General features: G+C 40.0%; 1 pseudogene; it reads right to left on the minus strand.

The window, feature by feature from the left end:
* LOC120954847 (neural-cadherin-like) overlaps positions 1–18,656 on the minus strand; it is a 54,764-nt pseudogene extending 36,108 nt beyond the window's left edge.
* Between the last annotated feature and the right edge of the window lie 766 nt (positions 18,657–19,422).

Below are 19,422 nucleotides of genomic sequence, written 5' to 3' on the forward strand. Positions count from 1 at the left end.
ACACTTAGTGTGGCTGATAGCGCTTTTTGTCACATCAAAAAGGTAAATCTTGTTCTTCGAGGCGGCGGACTTGATTAAAATCTTCAGCAACTCATTTGCCACATCCATTTTTTATAGGCGGACGACCGCAAAGTAACCGCCGGTGACAATTATTAATTATCACAATGCTTTTAACCAGCATTGCATGATATGTTCTTGTTGAATAAGTGCAACGCGCAAGAAGTCGATCCGCACATATGTAAACGACGACAAAGGCTAAGCGGGACGTCGAATAAGCAAGAACGTCAGATGTTGAATAAACCTCGCTCTCTTTTGCTAAAACCTTCAACCAGACAACACGTGCGTAAGAATCCTCTTTGAATCGACAAATATTTCACAGGTTATGGGCCCAGATCCACAAACATGTCCGAAATCGTGAAAAATACCGGAATCGAACGACTGGTAGGACGAGAGAACTGGTCGACATGGAAATTCGCTGTGCAGACGTTTTTAGAAGTCGAAGACCTGTGGGACGCCGTCGAGCCTATTGTGAAAGCCGACGGAACAGTAGAGGCCGTGAATCCCGTAAAGGATAAGAAAGCGCGAGGTAGAATCATATTGCTGTTAGAACCGCATAATTATTATCATGTGAAAGATACACGAACGGCTCAAGAAGCTTGGAAGAAGCTGTGTGACGCGTTTGAAGAAACGGGCTTAGCACGAGAAGTTGGTCTGCTTTACAAGCTAATTAGAACCGACTTGGAGAGCTGTGGATCTATGGAACAGTATGCGAACAAAATGATTTCTACATGCCACCAATTAAACGCGATCGGTTTCACGATTGCAGAACGATTTGTTGGTGCGCTTCTCCTTGCTGGGTTGCCTGAACGTTATCAGCCGATGGTAATGGCATTAAAGAATTCAGGCACAGCTATAACGGGCGATTCGGTGAAAACGATTCTGTTGCAAGAGGAAGAAGATTCGACGCATGAAAAAATATGTGTCGTGAAACGTGATACACACAAGCTACGCGTAAAGAACCAGCCTAGAAGATTTGATCACAAAGGCCCCAAATGTTGGAAATGTCATAAATTTGGCCACATCGCTAGACAATGCGATGATCAATCTAATGCAAGATCGAATGCGTTTGGAGCGGTTCTGTTAAGTGTTGGTGAAGGTGCAGAGAGCGATTGGTATGTGGATTCTGGTGCCACGATGCATATGACACGTAACCTCAAACTCTTGGAAGCCGTGAAAGATAGAAGCGGAACGGTCCTGGCTGCGAATAATAGGACCATGCAGGTTAAAGCATGTGGCACTGCAAAACTTTATCCGGCTAAGAGTAGACAAGGGGGTATTCTACCGGTTCACGATGTTCACTATATTCCCAATCTTTCGATGAATTTGCTGTCGGTGTCACGAATAGTGCAAAAGGGGAATACAGTCGTGTTTGATAACGAAGGATGCCGAATAATGAATTGTGATGGCATTGTTATTGCGACTGGTGTGATGGAGAACGATTTGTTCAAGATAATCGAACGGAAATCGTGTGAACGAAATAAGGTACTGGCATGCTCAGATCATTCGATGGAAATATGGCATAAGCGGTTGGGCCATATGAATGCAAGCAACCTGAGAAAGATGGCCAATGGTGTCGTGAATGGTATGCGAATGAACGGAAAAGATTCGATTGGTGATTGTCGGATTTGTCCGATGGGAAAGCAGACGCGGTTGCCTTTTAGTAAGAGTGGAACGAGAGCTGATGGATTGCTGGAAGTAATACACTCGGATATTTCTGGTCCCATGGAAGTGTCATCATTGGGAGGTAATCGTTATTATATAACTTTTATTGATGATATGTCGCGACGAGTGTGGGTGTACTTTTTGAAAAGCAAGTCAGCTGATGAAGTGCTAGAATGCTTCAAAGATTTCCATGTGAAGGCAGAACGTCAGAGTGAGAGAAGAATGAAAGTGCTTCGAACGGACAATGGCAAAGAATACATCAATGCAATATTTCAAAAATATTTACAGAAGCATGGCATACGGCATCAGACAACAAATGAGTACACGCCGGAACAGAATGGCATGGCAGAACGTGCAAACCGAACAATTGTGGAAAAGGCGCGTTGTATGCTGTACGAAGCGAAGTTGCCGAAAACATTCTGGGCAGAAGCTGTGCAGACAGCTGTATATCTGATAAATAGATCGCTGACCAATAGCCATGATTTGTCACCAGAAGAGGTGTGGAGCGGCAAGAAACCGGATATTGCACATGTCCGGGTGTTTGGTACGAAAACGATGGTACAGATTCCCAAGGTGAAGCGACAGAAATGGGATCCTAAATCAAAAGAGTGTGTGCTCGTTGGATTTGAAGAGGACACCAAGGGGTATCGGTTGTACGATCCTGCTGCAAGGTGCATGATGAAAAGTCGCGATGTCATTTTCATCAATGAAGGTGGTGATACAAATGCGCAGATTCCCGAGCTAGATAGCACAGTGTTGCTTGATTTAAGTGAAGTACAGGGAAGCAGCCAAAATGATGAAAATGATTTGGAGCATATAAGCGACAGCACGGCGGGAGATATACCATCACATATCAACACGAATACTCCATCTACCAGCATAAGTGAAGTAGAGCCTCAGGTGTTGAGACGCAGTAAACGTCAGCATAAGGTTCCAGAAAGGTTCAACGATTTCGTGGTTGGCAATACAAGCGCACCTGGTTCAGTGTCGTCTGACGAAAGCAGTGATGATTATGAAAGTACAGAAGGTGAACCGGAAGGGGTTGCTGCTTTTCAACAAGAGTTGTGCAGTGAGGAACCGAAGAATTATGCAGAGGCAATGGCTTCCTGGGATGCGGATCAGTGGAAGCAAGCTATGGCTGAAGAGCTCGAGTCAATCGAGGCTAATGACACATGGACGATAGTAGATTTGCCTCCAGGACGTAAAGCGATTGGGTGCAAATGGGTTTATAAGCGCAAAACCGACGCAGATGGAAAGTTGTACCGATACAAAGCCCGATTAGTTGCTCAAGGGTTTAGCCAGCAGTATGGGAAGGATTACGATGAAGTGTTTGCGCCGGTAGTCAGGCAAACGACCTTTCGTAGTCTGATGTCAGTAGCAGCTAAGAAGAACTTGGCGGTGAAGCAGTATGATATCAAAACCGCATTCCTGTATGCAAAGCTGGAAGAAGAGATTTATATGCGGGTTCCATGTGGTCTGAATGCTGATGGAAAGGTCTGTAAATTAAACAAGGGACTTTACGGACTGAAGCAGGCGGCAAGGTCATGGAATCAGAGACTGGATGAGGAGTTGAGACGTCAAGGCTTCAACAGTTGTTTGGCGGACACTTGCTTGTATCGAAGGCGGCATCGAGGAAGCTGGTGTTACGTTCTCGTTTACGTTGATGACTTGATCGTGGCGGGAGAAGATCCCGGAATGATATCGTCGTTACTCGCGGGACTGCAGAAGTCATTCGAGGTAAATGTTATCGGTGATGTTTGTTTCTTTTTAGGAATTGAGATAGAAAAGGACAAACGAGGCGATTATTTCCTGAGCCAGAGGAAATACATAACCGATGTGATCGAAACTTGTGGCTTAGTCGACGCGAAGATATCCAATATCCCTCTCGACCCCGGTTACGTTAAGCGCGAAGAAGAAGAAGTAACGCTAGCAAGTAACTATGACTACCAGAAGATGATCGGTAAGCTACTTTACATAGCGATAAATACGAGGCCCGATATCGCAGCAGCAGTTTCGATTTTGAGTCAGAAAACGATTAGGCCCACTCAAAGTGATTGGAAAGAGGTTAAACGGGTGGTACGATACTTAAAGGGTACAATCGATTTTCGTTTGCGGTTGAGCCAAGAAGGCACAACAAATGGAATTATAGGATACTGCGATTCAGACTGGGCAGAAAACAAACAGGATAGGAAATCCAACAGCGGATACGTATTTAAAGTGAATGGTGGAACAGTTAGCTGGGCATGTAGGGAACAAAGTTGCGTATCACTTTCTACCACAGAAGCTGAGTTTGTAGCATTATCGGAGGCAATTCAGGAAGCGATTTGGCTTAAATTACTTCTTAAGGAGCTCAACGATGAGCAAGAGGTTTTAATATATGAAGATAATCAGAGCTGCCTGAAATTGATAGAAGGAGAAAAGTTAAGCAACAGAACGAAGCATATCGCTACGAGATATTACTTCACCAAGAATCAGATCAAGGAAAGAAAGATTAGTTGTGTATATTGTGCTTCGGAAAATATGATAGCAGATCTCCTTACAAAACCCTTGCCGAGGATAAGATTGCAAAAGTTAGTAGCAATGATAGGATTAGCTGGATATATTTAGGAGGAGCTAATTCATTAACAAACACGCGTTGAGGAGGAGTGTTGAATAAGTGCAACGCGCAAGAAGTCGATCCGCACATATGTAAACGACGACAAAGGCTAAGCGGGACGTCGAATAAGCAAGAACGTCAGATGTTGAATAAACCTCGCTCTCTTTTGCTAAAACCTTCAACCAGACAACACGTGCGTAAGAATCCTCTTTGAATCGACAAATATTTAACAGTTCTGGACCTCACTATCCTTCCTAACACATTGCACTCGGCGCTGCGCATACCATGCGTGTGCCGTCGTCCGAATTCCATATGCGACCGCCACAGAATCTCTCTAACGGCTCATCATTGGGCTCGAGCCATTATTTTTAAAGTGTTTTGTTCTTATACATATTTTACATATATTATTATTATTCAGGATTTCTCTGCTTTCGTTTAGACTGATCCAAACGTAAGGTTTTACGTGCACTGGCCGTGGTATTCATTTGCACAGATTTATTCAGCATCGCCTATTGGTTGCAAATTGCTGCTAGCGGTTGGTGCCCATCCTGACCACCACAGCAAACATAAATAAGGATCTGAGGGTGTGCGTCAAAGTTTATGGTGCCTCAAAGCTGCTCGTTTGCAGCTTATCTCTCGTTCTCTCTGTTCGCACTGCTATACGCGAAACTGCCCGATATCCTCCAACGGGTGGGTAATGGGTGGTCGCTTTTAGCTAAATTATTAATTGGCAGAGCAGAGAGACAGAGAAGGAGAGAGAGAAGTGAGGGTACAGGTAAAGTGTCGCACTGTGTTGGGTGTGGGTGGATGTCGATTGAAATGTCAAAATTATTGATAACGGGTTGAAAAATTGTACTAAATTCTTAATTAGTACCGCTATCCTTGAACTTCATAGTCAACACACGATCCCGGTAGGGAATTACTCGGGTGTTTCGAGTTCGGCCTTTGCTTACTGACTGACTGACTAAACTTTAGGTTGTCCTACTCGTTACACTGATATGCCATCCGGAGGGAGCAGCCTATTGGAGTTGATAAGTTATTGCAAATCGATCACACCACTATACAGTTCTAATGACTGTCTAAAATTACAGCCCGTAGGCACAGCCCACAAACAAAAAAACACACTTTGTTTGATTTGGTCAGGTTTAGGATGGGTTTTTCCTCTTAATCATCTCCCGTTCACACGATCCAGGCAAAATTGAACTCATTTTGTTAGTAAACTCTCCAGAGCATAGTAACATCCAGGGCGGTCTGAACAGAGGATGGTGCTGTGTGATGCAATGAAGAAATGGGTATCGTGTTTGATTCGCATCCCATTCACTGTTCTCGCCTTAACTTTTGGCAGTCATACACCCATAAAGCTGTAAATTGCAAACTCGTTCAATCTGTCCCTTAGCACTCGGAAAAAGCGTGCGTGTACCTTTTTTATTTTTCGTAAGGACGGCCTGGTTGGCCGTATCATTATGGACTAGCGTGGGTGTACCTATTAACCAAACAATTGGGTATCAGCACCAGTATTGAATTTATTCGACGTGGATGGCAAAATCTGGAGAAACATACGTTTCCACGTGGTAATATTTTGCAGGCTCGGCTAAATCAGATCGTGTGACCCTCGTTAAAAATTTCTAAGAAGGACAGGCAAATGTTTCGATGGCATCGTGTGGGACACAAACACACGCACACTTTTCCAGTGAGCCGGATGTGTGAAGGGAAATGACCGCATAAAAAGCTTGGTGAAAAGTGAACTCAATTCTATCACCCCGATGAAAGGTAGTTTGAAATTTGTTCAGGAGAAAGAAGCATACCCGTAGTGTTCGCATTTGAGCAAAGGTGCTGGACCATTTTGAACGCCTTGGTAAAAAGGCAATAACAGCCCATATTTACCCTCAAATCAAAATTTTGTGTTGGCCGTCCTTGTTACCAGTGTAGCGACCTCGACTGTACCACAGTAGATGCCACGAGATCGACTGCGGAGATCTCGGCCGGCTACCATAGCAAATTGAGGAGATAAGGAAGAGTGAGTAGCCGTGCGGATAAGAGCAACGACGAAGAGGCGAAAAGATGCGAGAGTGAGTGCGGATTAAGAGCAACGACGAAGAGGCGAACAGATGAGAGAGTGAGTGCGGGGTGCGAGGTGCGAGAGATCCAAAGCACAGATGCTTTCGATTATTCGTAGATTAGCTGTAGGACAAAACGTGTGCGGTAGATTGGATAGGGTACAAGGCTAGCTGCGTTAGGAAATAAAGTGTGTAATTGTTCTAGCTGTATAAGTGGTTTTCTTGATTCGTTTTGAGTGCGGTAAATTTAAGTGCTAATTATTTGTGGTTTAGATAGTGTGGTTCTAATTTACGGTTCATGTGGTGACAGCGGAAAGCAGTGCGTTATTTAGCCTGTGTGGTGCGTCTTTTCTGACTGGTGAACGGTGCTATTACCTAGCTATTAGTGTTAAACATAGCGTAACGTTTACTTTTAATTTTTTTATTTAGACTACACAAAAACGAATACATAGAAGTAGATAAGTACGTAACTTTTTCCTTCTCTTCATAGAAGTAGCAGTGATAAAGGAGCTAGCATCATCGTTGCAATGGCGGCAGTGAATGATCGAGAGAGTCACTAAAAGTAGGGTGTGGTGTATCGTCAGTGTGGTTGTTTGCCAAATGTTATCACAATTTTTATATTTATTTAATTGATTTTTTGTATTTATTCATTTTATTAATTGATAACAATTATTGTTGAATTTTACTAATTTATTGTCTACTTTTTAGGTCATTCGAATCGTCGTTTAATAGTTTACTTAAGTTTTGTATTGGTTAATTGTATGTAGTAGAGATAGAGGTAAAGTAAAATAGTGATATAGATTATTAGTGATAGATTATTAGAGATATAGATTATTAGAGATATAGATTATAAGTGATATAGATTTTCAGTGACATAGTATTAGTGACATATTAGTTGGGCAGGGTCATTGACTTTGGCATGACCGAACGAGTTTTGGCACTTAGGAGTAGAGCAATCCAGGTAGCAACTGGTAGCTTAAATAATATAAATTATATCGAATCCAACAAACTAAATTCAACAACGATAAGTGAGGCCAGTTGCAATCACAAAGAACGAATCCGCAGGTTGAAGCGGGAATTACTTAACCAAAGTTTTGAGCTGGACAGGTTATTAAACGGCACCAACGCCAATATGGCTTACGAGTTCCCCATTGAAAACGCCATGAAGTTTATCCCTGATTATAATGGTGCGCCGAAGGAATTAGATGGATTCCTCTATCAGATCGATTATTTTGCTAAACAGATTCCTGATGGACATTCGGAAGAGGAATTAATTCGCATAGTAATGTTAAAATTGAGGGGTAACGCTGCAGGATATTTTAAAAGAATAGTGGCTGATACATGGGATGAGATTAGGAATAACCTCGTGAATGTTTTTGGAGAGCGTTTTCATTTGGAAGCCATTTTCCATGAAGTAGAAACTCTACGACAGGGGTTTCATGAGCCATATAGTTCCTATAAAGAAAGGGTTTTGATGTTAAAGGAACATATTATGAGTAATGACACAAAAAATTCGGAAGATTCCTATGCAATTAAAAATTTAAAAATTCATTTTTTAGCAGGATTGAAGAATCCGGAATTGCAAACCTTAGCACGAACCAACAAACATTTAGATTTTGATCACCTTTTAGAATACCTTGAAGAAGAAGTTATTCAGCTGGAGCACATTCACATGATAGAGGAAAGATTAAGGAAAACTGAAGTTTCTAGTATGAATGATGGAAACACACGTTATAACACCTATTCAGGAAACCAAGGAAATAGTTGGGAAAGAACTGCCTCAAGAATCGATGGCCCGCATTCCTCAAGGACATATGCACTGAGAGGAAATAATCAGTTTAATATGTCAAATGCCAGCATCAATGGTTGTGGCTCACCACAGCAGAACAGCACAACTAATTTTAATAGCTCCAATAATGGCCAAGGGAATTAAACGCAATCGTACAATCAAAATAATTTTTCTAGACAACCGCGACAACCAAATAATTTTTCAAAAAACGAATAGCTGAAGAACTAGATGATAGCGATGGAAACACTAGCTCTTCATTAGATAACAACAATTTTTATAACTTTCAAACTTTAGTCGAGCAAAATAATCTAGATAACGTTAAGGGTGATACTGTTGCCTCTAGATACGAATCACTTGAGTTAAAGGTCACTGATGGAGGAAAATTTACTGTGGAAATACCTTCAGTTTACAAATTGTGTCAAAATATAGAATACATGATAGATTCTGGAGCATGCGCTAACGCTTTAAGTTGGGAATCAGCCAGGCAGTATGGGGAACAAAATATTGATTATGCGGACCAAAAAACATTTTCAGCGTTCAATGGAACTTTATCAAAAGCTATAGGTTCCATTTCTCTTGATTTACATGTGGGGAACTCATGCTACATTGTAAAGTTTTATGTTTTGGAAACCCTAGACTTTCCGGGAATAATTGGCGCTGAATTTTTAAGAACGCATCTGGGAGCGGTAGGAGAAAACTTTAAAACCATTTTCCTAAAAAAGAACTACCCACAAGCCATCAGCTCTGGCCAAGACAGTTGTACAAATTTTGTTGATAATTTACACCCGGGCGTTGGCGAAACCAACAGCGAAGACATTTCATTTGAATTAAAAAATATGAATGTAAGACAGGAAAGTCAAGAGCTGCTAGTAAGTATTGAGGATAAAAACGTTGATTTCGATTTACTACAGTTGCGTAATAGCAAAATGATAACTGGAAGTGAGCGGCTAAGGGAAATAATGACAGCAATTAATTTAGAGCACCTAAATACTACAAGCAAAAACACAATGGAAAGCATTCTAGAATCGTTTAATGAGATTTTCTTCTTACCAGGGGATACATTAAGTTTTACGGAAGCAGCGACTCACGAGATCGAAACAAGTTCAAACATTCCAATATATAAGAGGCAATATAGATTCCCAGGATCCTTAAATAATATCATAGAGGAAAATATTGAAGAAATGCTTAAGCAAGGCATCATTAAACCGAGCAAAAGCCCGTGGAATGCCCCGGTATTGTGCGTTCCGAAGAAACAGGAGGAAAATGGCAAAAAAATGTATCGTATTGTAGTTGATTTCCGAGCACTTAATGTTATTACAAAACCGTTCGTGTACCCAATACCTAGAATCGAGGATATATTGAGTAGTATTAGCAATAGTAAAATATTTTCCACTATTGATTTAAAATCGGGATTCTTTCAAATTCCCATAGAACCTAACGATGCACAGAAGACTGCTTTTTCTACCTTACGAGGGCATTATGAGTTCACAAGGATGCCTATGGGCCTGAAAAATAGTCCGTCTACTTTCCAAAAGTTGATGAACGCTGTGCTCTATACCGTTCAACCAGTAAAGGCCTTAGTTTACTTAGACGATATTATTATTTTTGGGGAGACGGAAGAAGAGCATTGTGCAAACCTGCTTAAAATATTCAATGCCTTGAAACAACACAATTTAAAGATCGAACCAAAAAAATGCAAATTATTACAAAGCGAAATAACCTACCTTGGACATACGATCAATGAGAAAGGGATCAAACCTACTTCAGCTAACATTGAAGCCATTGTGAATATGCCAAAACCTAAGACGATAAAACAACTGCGTTCGTTCCTGGGCACTATTAATTTTTATGGTAAATTTATACGTAACGTATCAGATATTCGAAAACCGTTACATGACCTTTTAAAAAAGGATGTACCATTTATTTGGGATAGCAATTGTGATGAAGCATTTGAAACGCTAAAACAAACTCTTATTTCTGAGCCTCTACTGGTTCGCCCGAATTTCGAAGATGTTTTCGTTATAACAACGGACGCCAGTGACTACGCACTTGGTGCCGTTTTATCAAACGAAAGCACCATAGGAAAGCCAATCGCCTACGCTAGTAGATCCTTGTCCATGCCTGAGCGGCGTTACCATCCTATCGAAAAGGAGTTATTAGCAATTGTTTGGGCGACAGAATATTTTAAACATTACATATATGGACAGAGGTTCATCATATATTCAGATCATAGGCCTTTGGTTTCCATTTGGCGACTTAAAGAAAACTCTGCCGTTTTGACGAGGTTACGACTAAGATTACAAGGGATGAATTGCGAGATAAGATTTAAAAAGGGAAAAGAAAATGTTGTAGCAGATTTTCTTTCTCGCCTTCCCGAAGTGAAAACGAGCGAGGTCAAAGAAGAGGATAAAAAAGTAGGTACACTGGCAGTCGTTACTCGACAACAGAAAGTAAAAGAGCAAACTAATGCCATTGGGAAAGAACGAAAGACTCCGTTATTAGAACAAGTCGGAGACTTTCCTAATAGTGAGGAGATGGCGACGGTGGATTTAAACAGGAGTAAAGAGGACGTCGAAAATCATTGGAAGGACTTATGCAATATGGGAATAGAGTATACATCTCCAGAACAGGAAGAATTGCGCAAGAAACGAAAAAACCAAGTTCAAAGCATAGATATAACGAAATTTAAAAATTATTCGTCGGATTCAGAGAGAATAGAAATCAAAAACGAGGAGATCAATACAGTATTAAACGAATTTCACGATGCTCCCCTAGGAGGTCACGTGGGGGTACGACGGATGAAAAAACGTATTAAAGAATTGTTTTATTGGAAGAATATGAATAGTGATATTGAGCGCTATGTCAGAAATTGCCGGTCTTGCCAAATTAACAAAATAGGCCGCTATAACAAGATACCCATGCAAATATCCACTACCTCATCGAGGCCATTCGAGAAAATGTTTATGGATATAGTAGTACTCCCCGAATCTAGTCAAGGTCACAAATATGCTTTAGTAATCCAAGACGATCTTTCGCGCTATTTATTGGCACTGCCTATGAAGAACCAGGAATCGGAAACGGTGGCCAGAACCTTTGTAGAAGGTGTTGTGTGTGTAGTAGGGTCACCGGTTCAGCTCGTTACAGATCAGGGTACCAATTTTATGAGTAAGGTTATGAAGGACACGTGCAGAATATTAAAGATAAAAAAGATAAATACATCGGCTTATCACCCTCAGGCCAATTTGGTGGAGCGCGCAAACAGAGAACTTAAGATTTATCTGAGGTCATTTGTGCAAGGAAATCAGGAAACCTGGGATCAGTTGTTGCCATACTTTTCATTCGAATATAATACCAGTACGAATTCATCAACAGGATTTTCTCCTTATGAATTAGTCTTCGGACGGAAAGCTAGGCTACCTACGTCAGTGTTTAACCCGAATAGCGGGAAAATACTTTACGAAGATTTTTGCGAAGATTTAAAAAACAAATTCAGCGAAATGCACTTGGTAGCGAAGGAAAATCTGGTAGACTCGAAGGAAAAACGGAAACTGAGATATGATAAAGATGCTAGGCAGTGGCAACCAATGTGGGGAGAATTAGTCCTGGTAAGAAACAACCCCACAGGAGTAGGTCAAAAACTACAAAGCTTATGGAGGGGCCCGTACGAAGTGGTCGACATTCCCAGTGACCAGACATGCGTACTAAAAAATGGCAAAAGGTTGGAGAAGGTACATAACAACCGACTGAAGAAGTTTAACGAATAGTAAGAGTGAAACGAAAGAGCAGCGGTAAGAGCGGAGCGTGACTGATGCTTCGGAATGTATATGTTATGATAGGATAGGATAGGTATAGATTAATCTTCGGCTGCTACAACCCATTTTGAAATTAGGTAGGGTAGGTAGGGCAACGTAGGGATTAGTTCTAGGGTAGGTTACATATATATTATAACGTTTTCAAAAAAAAAAAAAAAAAAAAAAAAAAAAAAAAAAAAAAAAAAAAAAAGAACGATTACACAATTACACACTACTCTAATAAACCTTTTCAATCTTACTTCACACGCTATCGCAGAAGCACAACACGGCACGGACTGAAAGCGCGGAAACACATGACATACTGGTGAGCGGCTGCTAAAAAGAATTAGGCTCGAGGTGACAATGACGGATGAGGCCGGTAGAGAGGCTGCGCAATGGCGGATGAGGCCGGTAGAGCGACTGCGCAAAGAAAGAAGCGGCATGACCGGTACAACTCGGAAATCGGTGATTCGGTGATTCGGTGAATCTTGGAAGGCAAAAATCTCTATCTGCGGCTCGAAAACTTGGCGAAATTTATGTGAATGCGTAACGCGATGAGATTACGGCGCATACAGATACGTACATTTACACCACAATGAAATGTCAGGAATGGGGAAGAGACAGGAGCATTGCAAAGGGGCGCTGTTAACATGTTGGTGCACGATTCAGCTAGACGAAGGGTTGGCCTGTTTTAGATGTGTTAAGAAGGTTAGGCGTTACCTTGAATCATGTACACGGAAAGACATGAATTGGCCATCGTATCGTCAAAGTAACGTAATGTCGCAGAAGTTGCGTGGAAGCGTTATTAGCTCATGCGTTGATAGCGATATCGTCAATAAGGCAGAGGTGAACCGATAGGGGCAACGAACGACTTGTTATTTGGGAAAAAAAAAAGGGAAAAGACATGTAGCGACCTCGACTGTACCACAGTAGATGCCACGAGATCGACTGCGGAGATCTCGGCCGGCTACCATAGCAAATTGAGGAGATAAGGAAGAGTGAGTAGCCGTGCGGATAAGAGCAACGACGAAGAGGCGAAAAGATGCGAGAGTGAGTGCGGATTAAGAGCAACGACGAAGAGGCGAACAGATGAGAGAGTGAGTGCGGGGTGCGAGGTGCGAGAGATCCAAAGCACAGATGCTTTCGATTATTCGTAGATTAGCTGTAGGACAAAACGTGTGCGGTAGATTGGATAGGGTACAAGGCTAGCTGCGTTAGGAAATAAAGTGTGTAATTGTTCTAGCTGTATAAGTGGTTTTCTTGATTCGTTTTGAGTGCGGTAAATTTAAGTGCTAATTATTTGTGGTTTAGATAGTGTGGTTCTAATTTACGGTTCACCAGATACGAGATGATATTCGGAAAGATAAGCACGAAACAAAATCCTACATTCGGTACGAATGGATCAACAATACCTCAAGCATAAATCGCCTCCAGCCGAACTGTCTCGAACTGAAGGGTCAGATGGTCTCATCCAGCCAGCGGATTGGGCGGAAGTCTATTTTCATACACTTACCCGCAGCACACGCTTCGGCAGTCCTCGATCGTCCTCCTCGGTGATTTGTGTGCGATAGGACGATTTCTCAAATACCGGCGGATTGTCATTTACATCGCGTACGTTGATCAGAACGGTGGTGTACGTTTCTCGGGGGAAGCAAATTCATGTAGCAGAAGTGAGGGTAGTTCAACACTGTGGGTATGATAACCTTTTTTATATTAATTATTTCGAATATTTAAGTCACCCTGTACTTATTATAACTTTGTCAATTATCAAAATAAACAACAAAACAAACACATAGTGTTATTGATAGACATTCGATGTAAAGTTTTAGTTTTTGGACTTATGTATTTATGCGTTTATTCAACAACATTGCTGTTTCCGTGTTAAAAGTATTGATTTATAAATACATTTGATTAGTTCTGTAACAAAAAGCGAAGTTTTTATATTCCACTGCAAAGTGTAAAATATCACCAAAACTAGTGTGGTCAGCGGTGGCAAAATCGACACCACATTTGGTAGTAGTTTGATGCCTATTTGTAGTACGAAAACATCATATTTATTGGGTAGTTTAAAAAAGCCCATATTTTTACACTTGCCCCGTAGCTATGTACGAATAACACCACTTTCACGCTGGACGCACGCTTTACAAGCTAAAAGACTCGGGATATCAACACAAAAAACAGCTTATAACTGTTATTTGTTTTGCTATTATCTTATAAAATGTCAGCCCAACTCGTACACAAACCATGTATTAAGTATCAGGTTGAGGCTGAACAGAAGTAAAATAGTGCAACGTCTACACGACCTAGAGCACCGCTTGTATGGGATCACAATGACCGATGTTTGACTTTTGGCATTCGAGTTAGCAGAAAAAAAAAAACTAAACACATGTCCTCTTCAATGAGAAAAAAGACGATTGTTGAAAGATACAGGTTGCACTGTTAAATCGACCTTCACAGCTTCAACAATCCGAAACCTGGTCCAATGCTATATTTAATGGGGAATATTTGGTATCTTAGTATCTTGCTGCAACAGAAAACACACTTTTCATTTTTTATCAAAATGTTATCTAAGATAAGATAGTACATACATGATATTACATAATGAGTCGATTTTTATTAGTAAGTTTACAATGGCAATAATTATGCAATCAGGAGAAAATGTTAAGGTGTCGGAACTACCTCCATTTCCCCTACATATCGCGGTACGTGGTACAACTCACACAAGTTGGTAATGCAATGTTTCGTACTCCCGTTTTGTGGAGGTTCGGTTTTCGTGGTAGCCAAAGTGATGGGAAAGGGGATAAAAAATGACAGCGTCGGGCAGATGGAGACGTCTTCGATGTTCAGAGTTAGCATCGTTGAAGCCATGAGAGAAGGTTTTTGGGATTCATAGTTCTGCAGTGATTTTAACAATTGCCGCCAAGTATTCCCCCGTCTGTAGAACACTTTGCTTTGGGTGTTCAACTACCTCCTCTGGTTGTCTTTTTCTGCTTCACACTTAGCCGTAAAATATAAAGGCCGGGCTACATTGATCGTACTCTGTAGTATAATTTTGATTTTCACTAGCGCATCTGGCGGCGGCTGGTGGAAGCTTTTTTTGGTCATCGAGGGAATGGTCGTGCCGGATATCAAAATAAAGTAATATTTCCATCGTTTTTTGATGCGAAAACGACTGAAATTTTTGCACAACATATTTAGCTATCAATTACAAAGCTTTTTCAGCCCGGTTAAAGTAAAAAACATGTAACAATAACGTATTTTCTGAAGCGGCTCCAAATTGTTTGGCAAAATGCTTCCACCAGCCACCGCCAGATGCGCTAGTGAAAATTTAAATTACACTAGCGAGTACGGACAATGTCCCCCGGCCTTAACAATAGTTTAGTTTGACAGTAGAGCGTACTAGTTTTACATAGTGAGTGCTTTAGGTTGATTAGAACCGGTCGTGTAATACTAGATAACCCCCTGGAGGGAACCATGTAGTGGGGACTGGCGAGGCGCATACTGAAAGCACTGTGGTGTACACTGTGGCGACACATTTTCCTCCCAAACTTTACAAATTCGATGGTAAGCTCGCCGGGGGCGCTGATTGCCATCACCTTCGTTGAGTTGTCGAATTAGACTACATTTATATTCCAGCTAGGGTCATGCTGGTGCCTGAAAGCGTCACTTTGATTGAATCAACATCGTTCTGTAACACCTTCTTTGCACTGCACAATACTGCTTTTTGGAGGTAGCTGCTGTTGCGAGGTCCATGTCGCACACAATGAACGTAATTTTCGATGCTATGGGATTCGAAAGTTGTTGAGGCAGTGATGGTAGAGGAATGTCTTAGCCCCCGCATGATGTTCATAAACATATATTTGTTTCGTCAGATTTCAAGGGAGACTCATAGGAAAATTCAATGTTTCAGGCAATAAGTCTTAATTATTTAATAATAACAATAATTTTGTTCAGACTAGACCACTGATAGACGAGGCATTTTATGGACGCCATGTTGAGTCAAGAATTTGGTTTTAGGTTAAAGCGTGAAAAATAAGATGGAATGTAATGCACAGTTTTGAATATCGTTCGAATTGTTTGGAATTATCTTTTATTTTTGTTAAAAAGATAAATTTCCTATCCTTTTCATACTTTTTAAAGATTAATTTCAGAATTTGTGCTGTATTTTTTACTCCTCTTTCCTAGAAATTTGAATGATTTGGTAATTGAATTCCTCGAAGAAAAGTTTCGGCAATTGTTATTTTTAATTTGTCTGCCACTTTTACTTATTCCCGGGAGACATTTTGAGGGATGGCAATAGTGTTTCTCACCTGTAAAGAAATTCTTAAGCCACAGGTAGCAAGCATCCCTAACTAAAAAATGGGGTTACCATTTATTCAACTAGATGCCCTATTCCCGGCCTTGGTCGACACATGGGTCGAAGAAGTTTTTACAACACAATTGAACCGTAACAGTTTATATGTTTGTCCATTCTTCATTCGGGCTTTACTTCACGCAACTGGTAAGTGATTTCGGGATACGTAAAGGAATCTTTTCGCCATTTTTCTCACACCCTATCCAATACATTTCTCTTCAAGCGAAGCTTCTTTTCTTCAGTATGCTTTACCGTCCGAGCGAATTAATAACAATGTGACCGTCATAAGCTAAATCTCGATGTTTCAGTGGTTCATTGTTGTCCATAAGGTATCTAACATGTTTAGAGCATATAGATAAAATAAGCTTTCACGTAAAAGAATCAAATTGTGTAGCTACTAGTGATGTGTTGGACCGTTGCGAGAAATCAATAAAATTGCGGAAAGGATCATTATTGTTCGAGCCATCCTGCCACATGCCAACGAAATGAATTTGTGGTTGACGTCCACAGCTTGATGATTTAATCCCACTCCAAAGATAGTGCTTCACCGCTCGAATACAATGACGGGTGAACCTTTGAGGCTTGAACTATAATTTTGTCCGATCAGAGTGGTTCAGGGCAACAATTGGCATCATTGTAACTGTCAGCTCCGAACATGCGGTGATGGAGCTTTTCAGTGACACAGTAATCTATTTCACCAATTCGGGGTTATATTGTACCAAAGAACGTGAACGTGAGAAACCTTAATTAGTTTGCACACAATTCTTTGAAAGTATTTTAAAACCAATACATTTAGTTGAATTTTGCTAACATCGTCATCGTGGAAAATGTAATTGTCTTCAAAAATGTATAAAAGTGGAAAAAATCAAACAAGTGACACGCTCACAAAAAAGCTAGGGTAAATGTACCTATAGTGGTGGTAGTACCAATAGTGGTGCTATTGCTCTAAAATGCGGTTCATAGGGCAAATTTAAAGTATTTAAGTTATTTAAGTTAGTGTGAAATGTTCTTTAGCCTTTTACAAAGGGTTTAAAAGTTAAATGGGGCCATTCCGTTACTTAGTGACCGAAATATCCATTATTTTGTGAAATGTGTCAACATTTTTCCAAAATCCTTAGGATTTCATAACGAAACTCATTTTTCTGTTAACGTTCTAATTGACCACATAACCACGCAATTACTAGTTTTTCAACATGACTGTTATGGAATGTTATTGTTTTACTAAAATTATTTGCCTTTTGACCATATTTATGCATTTTTAAGTGTTTTTTACCATAGTGCCATTATAGGTACACAAAACAGGCATGTTCCTATAGTGGTTATAGTTATAAAATCAATAAAAACAGGTCGTTTTAGATTTTTTTGAGGAAATTTTTGAAATGTCGTACTGTTTTCACTAAAATAAGCAACAGAAATTAGTTTTCTGTAGGTAATTTACCAAAAACAGGCCAAAATTCGCTTATCTGCCTGAATGAAAAATTGACTTCAAATCAGGCACACTCTTCCGGGTGTAGGTTGGCAACAGGTGTGATGCAGTACTTTAGTGAATAGTTTCATTAATCAAATTTATACATTTTGTTACGATCAAATTACGCAAGAAACCAATATTATGGCAGTAATCCTTGCTATTCATACGAAAACATCTTCGAAACTAAGTTTCATTGATATTATACACCGTTTTTTATGCATCTTTGTTTACCACCACTATAGGAACACAATACGATGACTATAGGAACCATACCACCATTATAGGTACAACGAAGCAGTCACAAAAATATGTATTTTTTCGTAAATTTGATGTATTTCAGGGTAAAAATGGTTGTGATTGCGAAGATTAAACATATTCCAACTGTTATGTGTTAAAATATTCAGAAATTGTCCTTCCTGACACTTTAAATCCATTAAAACACATCGGTACCTCTACAAATTGCACCACTATTGGTACATTTACCCTATCTCTCGGACACCTCGTTGTTGTGAAAAATAAAGCACAAAATTAATTTGCTGGGTGCGTTGGTACGATGAACTCCTTTTTGTTCGCAACGTTACTAAGTGCTCCCTTCAACTTCAGTGAAGTCGGTTTTGATGGAAGATCTGTCCCGCGGCGAGGTGAAAACTTATATCACCAAATCGATCGGATACAGTAATGGCCTTTTTTTAAGCCCACGTGCGTTGTTTGTGCATGTTTTGCTCGTAAGGCTGTGTTATTTGTAATTATTGAATAAGTTTATGTAGATCCTCTTCTAGGAATGTTTACAAACTGTAGTTTTCCCGTTACATGAAAATCAACAGGCACAAAAGACTGGTTTCAGGCATGATTAAAACATGTTTACCTACTGAAGTTCATGTCACCACTTTTGATTATCCGATTTGTTTTTAAATAATTGACAGGTGAAATATTATGATTTGTTCAAAAATGATTGTTTGTTGGTGTAATAGATACTTCATCATGCGATTGAATTATTTAAAGAAATAAAAACAAGAATACTTGCATTATATATATATTTTTTTTAAATCCTCAATTGGGCACTTCCATTTCTATTCGGGCCTTGTGAAGTACGAATCGGGCAAAGTACAGAATGAAAGCGTCTTACTCTTGAAGGTATCAAACCGGTGGCTCCGGTGGGTTTGATCCATTAAGTTGTTTAAAAATACGAAGTTTGCGTGTTGTTTAACTATGTTTGTTTTAATTTTAAATTTTCAATTAAGCTAGTCACTAAAAATATTATATTATTTGAACAATATAAAACCAAATTGCAGTGTATGGACTTGAATTAAAGATACAAAAAGATTTGTAATAAGGTATTTTAATTATTTATTATTTGTAGATTAACTTAAAAATAGTCAATATTCTTAAAAATTAGTCAAACCACAAGCATAAAAGCTTTTTTTACAGCTCCAAAACAAGATAATCCATAGTATGCCGCATTCATTCTGCACTTTGCCCGATTCGTACTTGACAAGGCCCGAATAGAAATGACAGTGCCCAATTGAGGGTTTACGTAGCCCGAAAAAGTAATTACGGCGACCAATAACGCTTTGACGATGCCGGATTGGTTAGGTAAACAAGATTATATACGTTTCTTTATATTACAGCATGCAAACACATGTTT

The sequence above is a fragment of the Anopheles coluzzii genome, chromosome 3, assembly GCF_943734685.1.
Source record: "Anopheles coluzzii chromosome 3, AcolN3, whole genome shotgun sequence".
Lineage (NCBI taxonomy): Eukaryota > Metazoa > Arthropoda > Insecta > Diptera > Culicidae > Anopheles > Anopheles coluzzii.